At 44.3% G+C, this 12,201-nt stretch overlaps 1 long non-coding RNA gene across 3 annotated transcripts in view; it reads right to left on the bottom strand.

Moving 5' to 3' along the window:
- The window catches only part of LOC144326377 (uncharacterized), a 65,239-nt gene that overhangs the window by 24,621 nt on the left and 28,417 nt on the right, over positions 1-12,201 (bottom strand). The window lies entirely within an intron of this gene.

The following is a 12,201-nucleotide window of genomic DNA, read 5'->3' as shown; positions in this document are numbered from 1 at the left end:
TAAGGGCCAAACGGGTATTGCTCAACGGCTATTAGAAATTAAGATCTTACATTTACTGTGTAACTGTTGTAAATAAGTAATAACTAAATAATTAAGAATGTCAAATATGGGGAAAAGACCAGAAGGGGGAACACCAGTGGATAGAAAGGGATCCAAACAGGAAGCAGACTTTAGAGCAGATATTTTAAGAATGTTTGCGGAGATCAAACAAAGTGAGAAAAATCTAGAGCTTAAATTAGAACAAGTAGATAATAGAATTGGGAAAATGGACAAAAAGATTGATGAAACAGTTAATGAATTGAAGGGCCAACTGAAAGAGGCATTTAGGAGGACACAAGCAGTGGAGGAAGGTCTGAAAAAGACAAGATTAGAAATGAAAGATGTGAGACGTGAGGAGGATAAGATAAAAGCCGAGATTTTGGAGCTGAACAAGAACCAAGAGGAAATGAAAGACTTAATTGCTATGAATGAATTAAGACAGAGGGAAGTCAACTTAAGACTAAGAGCGGTGCCAGAATTACAAGGTGAAAATATAAAAGTGAAATTAATAACAGAATTAGCCCACTGGTTGGAGATTTCAACAGAAGAGATGGCAAACGCAGTACAATCTGCATTTAGACTGAAAGCCAAATCAGCCAGGAACAAAAAATTTGTAGGAGATTGTTTAGTTATATTCAAAGAAAGGGAAATGAGGAATAAGATTCTCCAAAAAAATAGAGAGAAAAGGCTGAATATTGGTGGAAATTACGTAATAATTTTTAAAGACATCCCAGTTAGGCTGTTAAAACGCAGAGATCCATATAAAGAACTGGTACAGACTCTGAAGAGGAATAACATTGAGTTCAAATGGGAGTTCCCTGAAGGAATCTCCTTTGCTTATAGGAGTAAGAGGCAAAAATTGATAAGTCCGGAAGAAACTGGTAAATTTTTAAGAAAATACAAAGAATTGAAATTACAAAAAGAAGAAGATAAAAGTGAGGAGGCAGAAGGAAGGGAAGACCAAGAAGAGGAAACAGAGAGGACAGAGGGAGAGGAAGAGGAAGAGGAGGAGGGGGAAGTGGAAAGAGTTTAAAGAGAGGTAGCAGTCTTTTGCATAGGCAACCACCATGGTGTTAAAAATTTGGAGTTGGAATATTAATGGGATGAATGATAAGAAAAAGAGGAATAAAATTGAGTACATCTTAAAAAAAGAATGTTTAGATATTATCTGTCTACAGGAGACCCACATAGCAAGGAAACATAAAAGAGTTTTGATTAACAAAAGATTGGGAAACGAATTTGTATCGTCATACAAAAATAAAAAAAGGGGGGTGGTTATTTACATTAAAAAACAAATTGAAGCACAACAAATTTTCAAAGATGAAGAAGGGAGGATAGTAGCAGTCCAAATCAATTGGCAAGGAGAAAATCTAATAATAGTGGGGATATACGCACCGAATGATAACAAATCGGAGTTTTATAGAATGTTAGAAGGAAAGCTAGCTGAATATGTTGATCAGAAAATAATACTATTGGGAGATATGAATGGTGTGGTGTCGCTAGATATGGACAGGCTAAGGGATGGAATGGGTAAAGAAGGAAAGCTACCCAGAACCTTTTTCTCATTGGTTCATAATTGTAATTTGGTGGATATTTGGAGATTCAAATACCCTCTGGAAAAACAATATACTTTCCACTCAGAACCCAATGATTCATTCTCGAGATTAGATCAGATATGGACCTCGGCAGAACTAGTACCAAGATCTACACGGGTGGAGATTCAGGCCAAAACGATTTCGGATCACAATCCAGTAAAAATGGAACTGAAAGGGATGGAGGAAACATCATACAGATGGAAAATGAAAGATTACCTGCTAGATGATTTAGAGATTATAGAGAAAGCACAGAAAAGGCTAAAGGAATATTTTGAGGACAACTCAGGTAAAGGTACAAAACCAAAGGTGGTGTGGGATGCAGGTAAGGCGGTGATGAGGGGTTTTTTCATTCAACAGAGTGTAATTAAGAATAAAAAAAGAGAAAAGGGGAAAAAAGAAATTTTACAGCAAATAATGGACAACGAACAAAAATTAATTAGAAACCCCAAAAATAAGAGTATAAAAGAAAATATCAAGGTTTTACAATCCCAGTTTGCAATGTTGATAAATAGGGAAATAGAATGGAAGGTCAAAAAATTAAGACAGAAAAGTTTCGAATATGCTAATAAATCAGGAAAGCTACTAGCTTGGCAGTTAAAAAAAGGGAAGGAACAGAATACAATAAATAAAATTGAGGTGGAGGGAGAAGAGATAAATAATCCCAAGGAAATAAGGAAGGCCTTTTTGGATTTTTACAGAGGACTTTACAAAAATAGTGAAAGGAACAATTTGAGAAAAATAGAAAGATTCTTAAAAGGGAAGAACATTAAAAAGATTTCGACAGCGGAGAAAGAAAAACTGAGTGCCTCAATTGAGGTAGATGAAATAAAAGAAGCAATAAAGGAATTAAAAAAAGGGAAAGCCCCAGGCCCAGATGGGTTCACTGGTAGTTATTACAAAGAAATGGAGTCAATTCTGTCGACTCCATTGCAAGAAGTAATGAATATTATCCTTAAAGAAAGAGAAATACCAGAGACATGGAAGGAGGCATTAATTACATTAATCCCCAAACATGATTCAGATTTACAACAGATTAAAAACTACAGACCGATCTCCCTATTAAATATAGACTATAAGATCTTTGCGGGAATTTTGGCAAGGAGATTGAAAAATATATTGGTAGAAAGCATACACAAAGATCAAGCGGGTTTTTTGCCGGGTAGGCAAATGAAAGACAACATAAGGAATATAGTAAATATTATAGAATATTTATCTGATAAGTGTGATAAACAAGGTTTGTTGTTATTCGTGGATGCAGAGAAAGCTTTCGATAATATAATTTGGGATTTCCTGCTGAAACAATTGGAATATATGGAGGTCGGCATTGAATTCTATAATGGGGTAAAGGCAATCTACACGGAACAAAAGGCAAAACTGATAATAAATAATGTGGAGACAGCAGAAATAAGAATAGCAAAAGGAACAAGACAGGGATGCCCACTGTCCCCATTGCTATTTATAATGGTGCTAGAAGTCCTCCTAAATTCAATAAGAGAAAACAAAGGGATAAAAGGAGTAACAGTTGGGCAGAATGAATACAAAATTAAGGCATTCGCAGACGATCTGGTTGTAACAATGGAGGATCCAATAGATTCAATAAAAGAGGTACTCGAAGAATTCGACCAATTTGGAAAAGTGGCCGGCTTCAAATTAAATAAAAGGAAAACAAAAATCATAGTAAAGAACATGGATATAGACAAAATCGAAGAAATACAAAATGAAACGGAGATAGAGGTGGCCAGAAAGGTTAAATATCTAGGAATATGGGTAACGCCAAAAAACATAGACTTATTCAAAAATAATTACGAGACAGTATGGAAAGGAGTTAAAAAAGACATTGAAACGTGGGGTAAGCTGAAACTGTCATTCTGGGGCAGAATAGCCACAATTAAGATGAGTGTGCTTCCAAAAGTGTTGTTTCTGTTTCAGAATATTCCTGTAATTAAGGGTACAAAGATATTTAAAGACTGGCAGAGAGTGATTTCAAAATTCGTCTGGCAGGACAAGAAACCAAGGATAAAATTTAAATTGTTGACAGATGTGAAGGAAAGGGGGGGCTTTGCCCTGCCCGATCTGAAATTATATTATGAGGCGTCATGCCTATGCTGGGTCAAAACATGGATAAAACTGGAAGATAAGGAAGTGCTAGACTTAGAGGGATTTAACACCAGATTTGGGTGGCACGCCTATCTATGGCATGAGAAGAGAAAAGTACACAGGGGCTTCGAAAATCATATCTTTAGAGGTCCATTGATTGAGGTATGGGAGAGGAACAGAGATATGTTAGAACCTAAAACACCCCATTGGCTATCGCCACTAGAAGTGATGAGCGTGAAAAAGATCAACATGAGAGGTAATTGGGCTACATACGAACAACTGTTAATGAAAGAAGAAGGAAAGTGGAAAATGAAGCCGTATGATCAGGTTAAAGAGAAAGTCTATGATTGGTTGCACTATTTCCAGATAAATGGAATGTTTAGGAAAGACATTACAGATAAAGGATATGCTGATAAAGATCCTAGATTTCAGATTGAGATATTGAATAACAATTATAAAATTCTGTCTAAAATGTACAATCAGTTATTGGAATGGAATTTAATAGACGAGGAAGTAAAGTCGGTAATGATACATTGGGCTAGAGATATCGGTCACAATATATATTTTGAAGAATGGGAGAAACTTTGGAAAACACATCTCAAGTTTACAGCTTGTGTGACACTAAAGGAGAACTTAATGAAAATGTTTTACCGATGGTATATGACTCCTGCAAAATTAGCCAAAATGTACGGAACCTGCAACAAATGCTGGAAGTGCAAAGAAAGGGAGGGGTCCTTCTACCATGTGTGGTGGGAATGCCAAAAAGTTAAAGGGTTTTGGGAGAGTGTATACAATGAAATGAAGAAAATTTTTAGATATACTTTTGTTAAAAAACCCGAGGCGTTTCTGTTGGGATTGGTAGGAAGGGAGATAAAAAAGAAAGATCATAAGTTGTTCCAGTATGCAACAACGGCAGCAAGAGTCTTATTAGCTCAAAATTAGAAATCTGAGGGCTTGCCGACAATCGAGGAATGGAGAGCAAAACTATTAGATTACGCGGAGATGGATAAGATGACAGGGAAAATTAGATACTCAAAAGATCAGAGGTTCATTAAGGATTGGGAAAGCTTTACGAAATATCTGGAAAATTTAAGTGACGGACAGATAACACTAGTGGGTTTCAAAGGAGCTCTGTAAAAAGAAAAGGGTATTGTCCAAAGAGAAATGGAAGAACTAGGATGATTAAAGGCAATACAAATTAAGGAATGTGAACTTTTATAAAAGACTATTACGGATGATTTGCGGAAAGGTTGAAGGAAGTCATACAGAAGAATCTGTGAAAATGAGAATTGAATTTTTGTACTTTGTACTTTTTATTATTTAAACTAATAAAAATTATGCATGAAAAAAAAAAAAAAACTTCTTCCAGTCCTCTTCCGCCGCCTCTTTTCCCAGGTCTCGAATTCTGCCAGTCATCTCGGCCAGCTCCATGTAGTCTATCAGTTGCGTTTGCCATTCTTCCAGTGTGGGCAAATCTTGTGTCTTCCAATATTTTGCAATAAGTATTCTTGCTGCTGTTGTTGCATACATAAAAAAATTTCTGTCCTTCTTTAACACCTTCTGGTCGACAATGCCTAAAAGGAAGGCCTCTGGTTTCTTTGGAAAGGTATACTTAAATACCTTTTTTAACTCATTATAGATCATTTCCCAGAAGGCCTTCACTCTCGGACAGGTCCACCAAAGGTGAAAGAATGTTCCTTCAGTCTCCTTACATTTCCAACATTTATTATCATGCAAGTGGTATATTTTTGCAAGCTTGACTGGGGTCATGTACCACCTATATATCATTTTCATAATATTTTCTTTCAAGGCATTACATGCCGTAAACTTTACACCGGTGGTCCATAACCTTCCCCAGTCAGCAAACATAATATTATATCCAATATCCTGTGCCCATTTTATCATAGCTGATTTAACCGTTTCATCTTGTGTGTTCCATTTCAACAGCAAGTTATACATTCTTGAAAGTACCTTAGTCTTGGGTTCTAACAGTTCTGTTTCTAGTTTCGATTTTTCCACCTGGAATCCTATCTTTTTATCCATGTTAAAAACCTCCTTAATCTGAGCGTAGTGTAACTGTTGGGATTGGGAGTTACTCGTGCGTAATCCTGCTCCGTTTGAGCCTTGGATTGCCTGGTTAAACCCTCCGGACTACGCAGCCCATCTTAGCGTGGCTGCTCTTAGTCACTCGTAGAATCTGTCTGTGGGCGTTTCTTAAAGCGTTGCCAACATAAGAGCTGTTTGACGCCCAATCGTTTCCTCCTCTCACTGCGCGGGAGTCTCCTGCGCAGGGTGGGCGTGGGCAGTGGGGTGCTGGGGCTCTCCTCGCTAACTTCCAATGAAGAGTCCTGGAGCCCCTGCACCTCCCTGTCCCGTTGCTCTCCCTGATCCCTGGTGTTACACTCATTCTCTTCCCCTTCTTCCCGGCTGAGTCTCCCTCTAGCGCTTGGACCTTCCCCTGCAGAATCAGAGACCCCCTCCTTCTCCCGTGCCTCTGATGGCAGTTCCCTGACATCCACCTCCCTCCCAGGGCCCCCTTCACTCCCCCTCCGACCCGGGGGCTCTATTGCAGCCTCTTCTCTGGTCGGCGAGCCAAGGAAACCCCTGAAAGAGCTGTCCTCCTCATCTGTGGGTGTGAACACCTCTTCCCACCTGCCAAGGTTCCCACCCAAGGACTGACTCTCCCAATCCGATTCCTCTTCGGATTCTGAAAACCCTTCGAAACTCTCTTCCTCCTCTGTGGTGCCGAACTGTTCTTCCCAGAAACGTTCTAAGGGCTTGGGTTTATCTGGGAACCGTCGATGGAACACTTCCACCATATGCTCGTCGCCAACTGCCTCTGCTGGCACCCACGTGTTTTCCGACCAGGGCTCTCCTTCCCACGCCACCAAGTACTGCACCTGCCGCCCTCGCCACCTTGAGTCCACTATCTCTGCGGCCGTGCTCTGGTGTTCCCTCTCTTCTACCTGTGGTTGTGGCAAGACTTCTACCTCCCGCCCCTCGAAATCCCGCCCCTCTCGGTGTGGTGAGAGCAAGGACCTATGGAACACAGGATGTATTTTCATGTTGTTGGGCAACCTGAGCTTGAACGCCACTGGGTTTATCTGTTGTATGACTTCAAAAGGGCCCAGTCTTCTGGGCTGCAACTTCTTGCAGGGTAACCCTTGAGTGGACAACCACACGCGATCCCCCACCCTAATGGTTTCCCCTTCCCTCCGGTGTTTATCTGCTTGCTTCTTGTAACTGGCTTTGGCCCTTTCTAGGTTAGTCTTGAGCTGCTGATGTAACGCTTCCATTTCTTCCACAAACTGTTCAGCCGCAGGCACACTCCAGCTCTGTTCCTCATTACCCGGGAATGCCCTGGGATGACACCCATAATTGGCTAAGAAGGGGCTCATACCGGTGGACACATGTTCAGCATTATTGTACGCAAATTCTGCTAGCGCTAGTTTTTCTACCCAATCATTCTGCCTTTCGCTAACGTAGCAGCGTAAGTATTGCTGGAGTACACTGTTTGCCCTTTCCGCCTGCCCATTGGTTTCTGGGTGTCTCGCTGTCGAGAAGCTGACCTCGACTTGCAGTAGGCTCATGAGCTTCCTCCAGAACCGTGAAGTAAATTGCCTTCCGCGGTCAGATAAAACCCTCAAGGGGGCCCCATGCAGCCTGAAAATGTGTTCTACAAACAACCTTGCCGTTTCTTCTGCCGTCACGGCATGGGAACAGGCGATAAAATGGCACATTTTGGTTAGCAAGTCGACAACTACCATAACTGCTGTTTTACCCCTCGATTTAGGTAAATCCGTCATGAAATCAATTGACACCACCTCCCAGGGTTTGTTTGGCGTGGGTAGGGGTTCCAGCAAACCTGCTGGCCTCGTGCGTTCCCCTTTGGCCCTCTGGCAGCGATCACACCCTCTTACATATTCACGTACATCTTCCCTCGCCCGTGGCCACCAAAATTGTCGGGTCACCAGCATCATGGTTTTGTGTTGCCCAAAGTGCCCCGCTGTGGGGGTGTCATGTAGCTGTTTAAGTACCCTTCTTCTTAGAGCCTCCCCCGGTACGTACATCGCCCCCCTGTAGTACAACACCCCGTCCTTCTCTTCAAACCCCTCTGGTCCTCCCCTCCCCTCTTGGAGTTCCCTGATTTTTGTCCGGGCGAATTCATCGTCCCTGGTGAGTCCTGCCAGTTCTCTCGTGCCCACTAGAGTACCCCCACACACCCATCGGTCCTCAGGTATGACGTGGCAGGTCTCCGGCGGCCCCTCTCCTTTGAAGTACTCTGGTTTCCATGAGAGAGCATCTGCTCTCACGTTTTGCTCACCAGGCACATACTGGATTTCGAAGGAAAACTTGGAAAACTCCTGCGCCCAGCGAATCTGTCTCTGGTTGAGCACCCGTGCTGTCCGCCAATATTCCAAGTTCTTGTGATCTGTGCAGACCTGGATCTTATGCTGCGCCCCTATCAGCAAATGGCGCCACCGACGAAAGGCGGCGTAAATGGCTAGCAGTTCTCGGTCGTACACGGTGTAGTTTTGTTCCGACTTGCTCAGCTTCCTCAAGAAAAAGGCGCACGGTTTCCATTCTTGCTTGTTCAGTCCTGGCTGCAACAGAACCGCCCCTATGGCTCTGTCTGACGCGTCTGTCTCCACCCTCATTGGTTTCTCCAAATCCACATGTAGTAATTGTTCCTCCGACGCGAATGCCTTCTTCAATCTTTCAAAGGATTGCTGGGCTGCCTCCGTCCACATGAACTTCTTTTTGCTACTGAGACAGTCCGTGATTGGGGCCGTCATGTGTGCAAAGTTCTTGATGAACTTCCGGTAGAAATTTCCAAAACCCAGGAACCTCTGCACATCCTTTCGTGTCTTTGGGGTCTTCCACTCCAATACTGCTTGCACCTTGCTTGGGTCCATCGCTAAGCCTTTGTCAGATAACCTGTACCCCAGGAACTCCACCTCTCGGGCATGAAACTGACATTTCTCTAGCTTGACCCACAACTGGTGTTTCTGCAAACGTTGTAGCACTTCCCTGACATCTCTCACATGTTGTTCCTCATTTTCTGAATAAATCAAGACGTCGTCCAGGAATGCTACACAGTTCTTGTAAAGCAGAGACCCCAACACGTGGTGCATGAAAGCTTGAAAACAGGCGGAGCCTGACTGTAATCCGAAAGGCATAACGAGATATTCGAAAGCCCCCAGGGGTGTGAACATGGTGGTCTTCCATTCATCCCCCTCTCTCATCCTGATTAAGTTGTAAGCCCCTCTCAGATCTAGCTTGGTGAAGATCTTTCCCTTCCTCACTCTCGTCAGAATTTCATCAATTCTGGGCATCGGGAAAGTCACAGGTTCTGACACCAAATTTACCCCCCTATAATCCACTACAAGCCTCGGTTTATCAGTGTCCTTTTTGTCCACAAAAAATACTGGACTGCCCCCCACTGCCTTTGACTCTCTTATAAACCCTCTCTTTAGGTTCTTGTCGATAAAGTCCCGTAGCTCCTTCATCTCCCTGTCAGACATGGCATACAGCTTACCCACCGGCAGCTGCGCCCCAGGGAGCAAATTGATCTGGCAATCGAACGGCCTGTGGGGTGGCAGTCTATCTGCCTCCTTTTCACTGAAAACCTCCTTCAAATCAGCATATTGCGGTGGCACCTCCCCTTTACCCTCCACTGCAGTGCTTGCCACTCTGGCTACGCTCATCCTTGGCGTTTCCCCTCCTAGGCAGTGCTGCAGGCAGTAGTCAGACCCAAAGCTGACGGTCCTCTGATGCCACGCCACCACCGGATCATGTTGCGCTAGCCAACTCATCCCCAATATTATTGGTGGACCCGCTAATGAGGCAACATGGAAAGCGATTGTCTCTGAGTGCCTAGACACTCTCATTCTCATCGGTGGGGTCTGGTGGGTAACTTCCCCCCCCAATCAGCTCCCTCCCATCAATGGTGGTGACTTGCAGAGGTGCATCCAAAGGCAGCAGGTGAAGCTGATGCTCTAAGGCAAAGTCCCTGCTAAAAAAATTGCATGAGCTTCCTGAGTCCAGCATACCTTGAACCTTCACTGGGTGCCCATTTGGGAGCTCAAGCACCACCTCAATGGCAATCGCTGCTCTTGGAGAATCTGGTTTGGGCACATTCATTGGTTGTTGGCTCGGCTGCTGTGCCCGCTGATTGGCAGCCAAGCGTTTCCGTTTCCCTGCTCCGGAGTCTGGGGTTCCTCCTCCTCTCCCCCCACGGCCCCCACCATTGCTTGCCAGGCCTTTCTTTGTGGGCAGACTCTGGCAAAATGTCCTGGCTTTTGGCAAAGGAAACATTTCTTGGTCGTTTTTAGATCCTTTCCCTCCTTTTTGCAACGCTCGCTGGCGTTTGAAACTTCCTGGGCGCGCGCACCGCCTATTTCCATTGGCTCCCCCAGCGGGGAAGAATGCCTAGGTATTCTAGGAATCCGGTAGTCATGGCAACGCTGCTCTCTCCCTTCCCGCCTCTCTTGAGCCCGCGCTTCCTGTCTTACTCCAATCGCAAGGGCTGCCTTGGTCAGGTGGTCCATAGACTGTGGGCGGGGTGCGCGCGAAAGTTCATCCTTGACCGTTGGGGAAAGCCCCTCCTCAAATAGCATCTGAATGGGTTCCGCGTCCAGCTGCCACCCCAGACGATGAACAATCATGGCAAAACGTGACCAATAGTCTCTAACTGACCCTTCTCCCTGCTTACAGCTTAGCAGTTCCCGTTTGGTCACACTCTGCTGCACATCGCTACTGAACATAGCGTCCATCGCCTGAAAGAATTTCAATAGATCCTCCATGGCGTCATTCTGCGTCGCCATAAGCGGCCAAATCCATTCCCTCGCCCCATCCTCCAAGTGCCCCACAATATAAGCAACTTTGGCTGCGTCATTTTCAAAATCATTTTTCTGCAACTTCAAGGCATATTCTATTTCTGTTCTAAATGCCCCATACTCTTGAGGCTTTCCCCCAAACTTGTGCACCAGTCCCGGTACCTTCCTCGCTATGGGGGTGGGTTTCCCCTGAGCATCCAACGACCGTCGTTCGTCCAGCCTCGCCGTCAGGATGGCTATGTGCTCTTCCAAATCGCGGTTTCTCTCCTCCAGCGATTGGACTCCAGTCGCCCCTCCCGTGGCTCCAGCTCCTCCGGTCGTACTCATGATGCCCCCTTCTGTTTGTTGCGCACGAGCAACCTTCAGGGACAGACAGATTGCTGTTGGGATTGGGAGTTACTCGTGCGTAATCCTGCTCCGTTTGAGCCTCGGATTGCCTGGTTAAACCCTCCGGACTACGCAGCCCATCTTAGCGTGGCTGCTCTTAGTCACTCGTAGAATCTGTCTGTGGGCGTTTCTTAAAGCGTTGCCAACATAAGAGCTGTTTGACGCCCAATCGTTTCCTCCTCTCACTGCGCGGGAGTCTCCTGCGCAGGGTGGGCATGTGCAGTGGGGTGCTGGGGCTCTCCTCGCTAACTTCCAATGAAGAGTCCTGGAGCCCCTGCACCTCCCTGTCCCGTTGCTTTCCCTGATCCCTGGTGTTACACTCATTCTCTTCCCCTTCTTCCCGGCTGAGTCTCCCTCTAGCGCTTGGACCTTCCCCTGCAGAATCAGAGACCCCCTCCTTCTCCCGTGCCTCTGATGGCAGTTCCCTGACAGTAACCAATCTCGCACTTTACCCTTTAATTTCTCCAAACTCTGCAACCTCCAAGTTTCTCCAACTTTTTCAATTATTTCCCAATATTTCGGCCATTCGGCCTCCATATTGAGTCTTTTCCGAGCCTTGGCCTCCATAGGTGACAACCACCTAGGGGTCTTGTTTTCTAGTAAGTCTTTGTATTTTGACCAAACATTAAATATTGCTTTCCTGACAATATGGTTCTTGAAAGTTTTATGAATCTTTACCTTGTCGTACCACAAATAAGCATGCCATCGAAAAGCATTGTTAAACCCTTCCAGATCCAGGACATCAGTGTTCTCAAGAAGTAACCAATCCTTCATCCAGCAGAAAGCTGCAGCTTCATAATATAACCTTAAGTCCGGCAGGGCAAACCCCCCTCTTTCCTTTACATCAGTTAATGTTTTAAATTTTATTCTGGGCTTTTTGCCCTGCCAGACAAACTTAGAAATATCTTTCTGCCACTTTCCAAAACATTCCACTCTGTCCACAATCTGTAGGGCCTGGAACAAAAACAACATTTTTGGCAACACATTCATCTTTATAGCAGCTATTCGGCCCAACAAGGAGAGTTTCAATCTTGTCCAAGTTTCTAAATCCTTTTTAATTTCTGACCAGCATTTTTCATAGTTATCTTTAAATAAATTCAAATTTTTGGCAGACAAGTTGACCCCTAGGTATTTCACTTTTTTAACCACATTTAAGTCTGTCTCCTTCTGAAACCTTTCTGTTTCCAAAGGTGTCAGATTTTTTCCCAAAACCTTAGTTTTCTGCTTGTTTAATTTAAATTCCG

The sequence above is a fragment of the Podarcis muralis genome, chromosome W (assembly GCF_964188315.1).
Source record: "Podarcis muralis chromosome W, rPodMur119.hap1.1, whole genome shotgun sequence".
Lineage (NCBI taxonomy): Eukaryota > Metazoa > Chordata > Lepidosauria > Squamata > Lacertidae > Podarcis > Podarcis muralis.
Note: the sequence above shows the minus strand (reverse complement) of the source record. Positions and strands in the feature narration are given on the sequence as shown.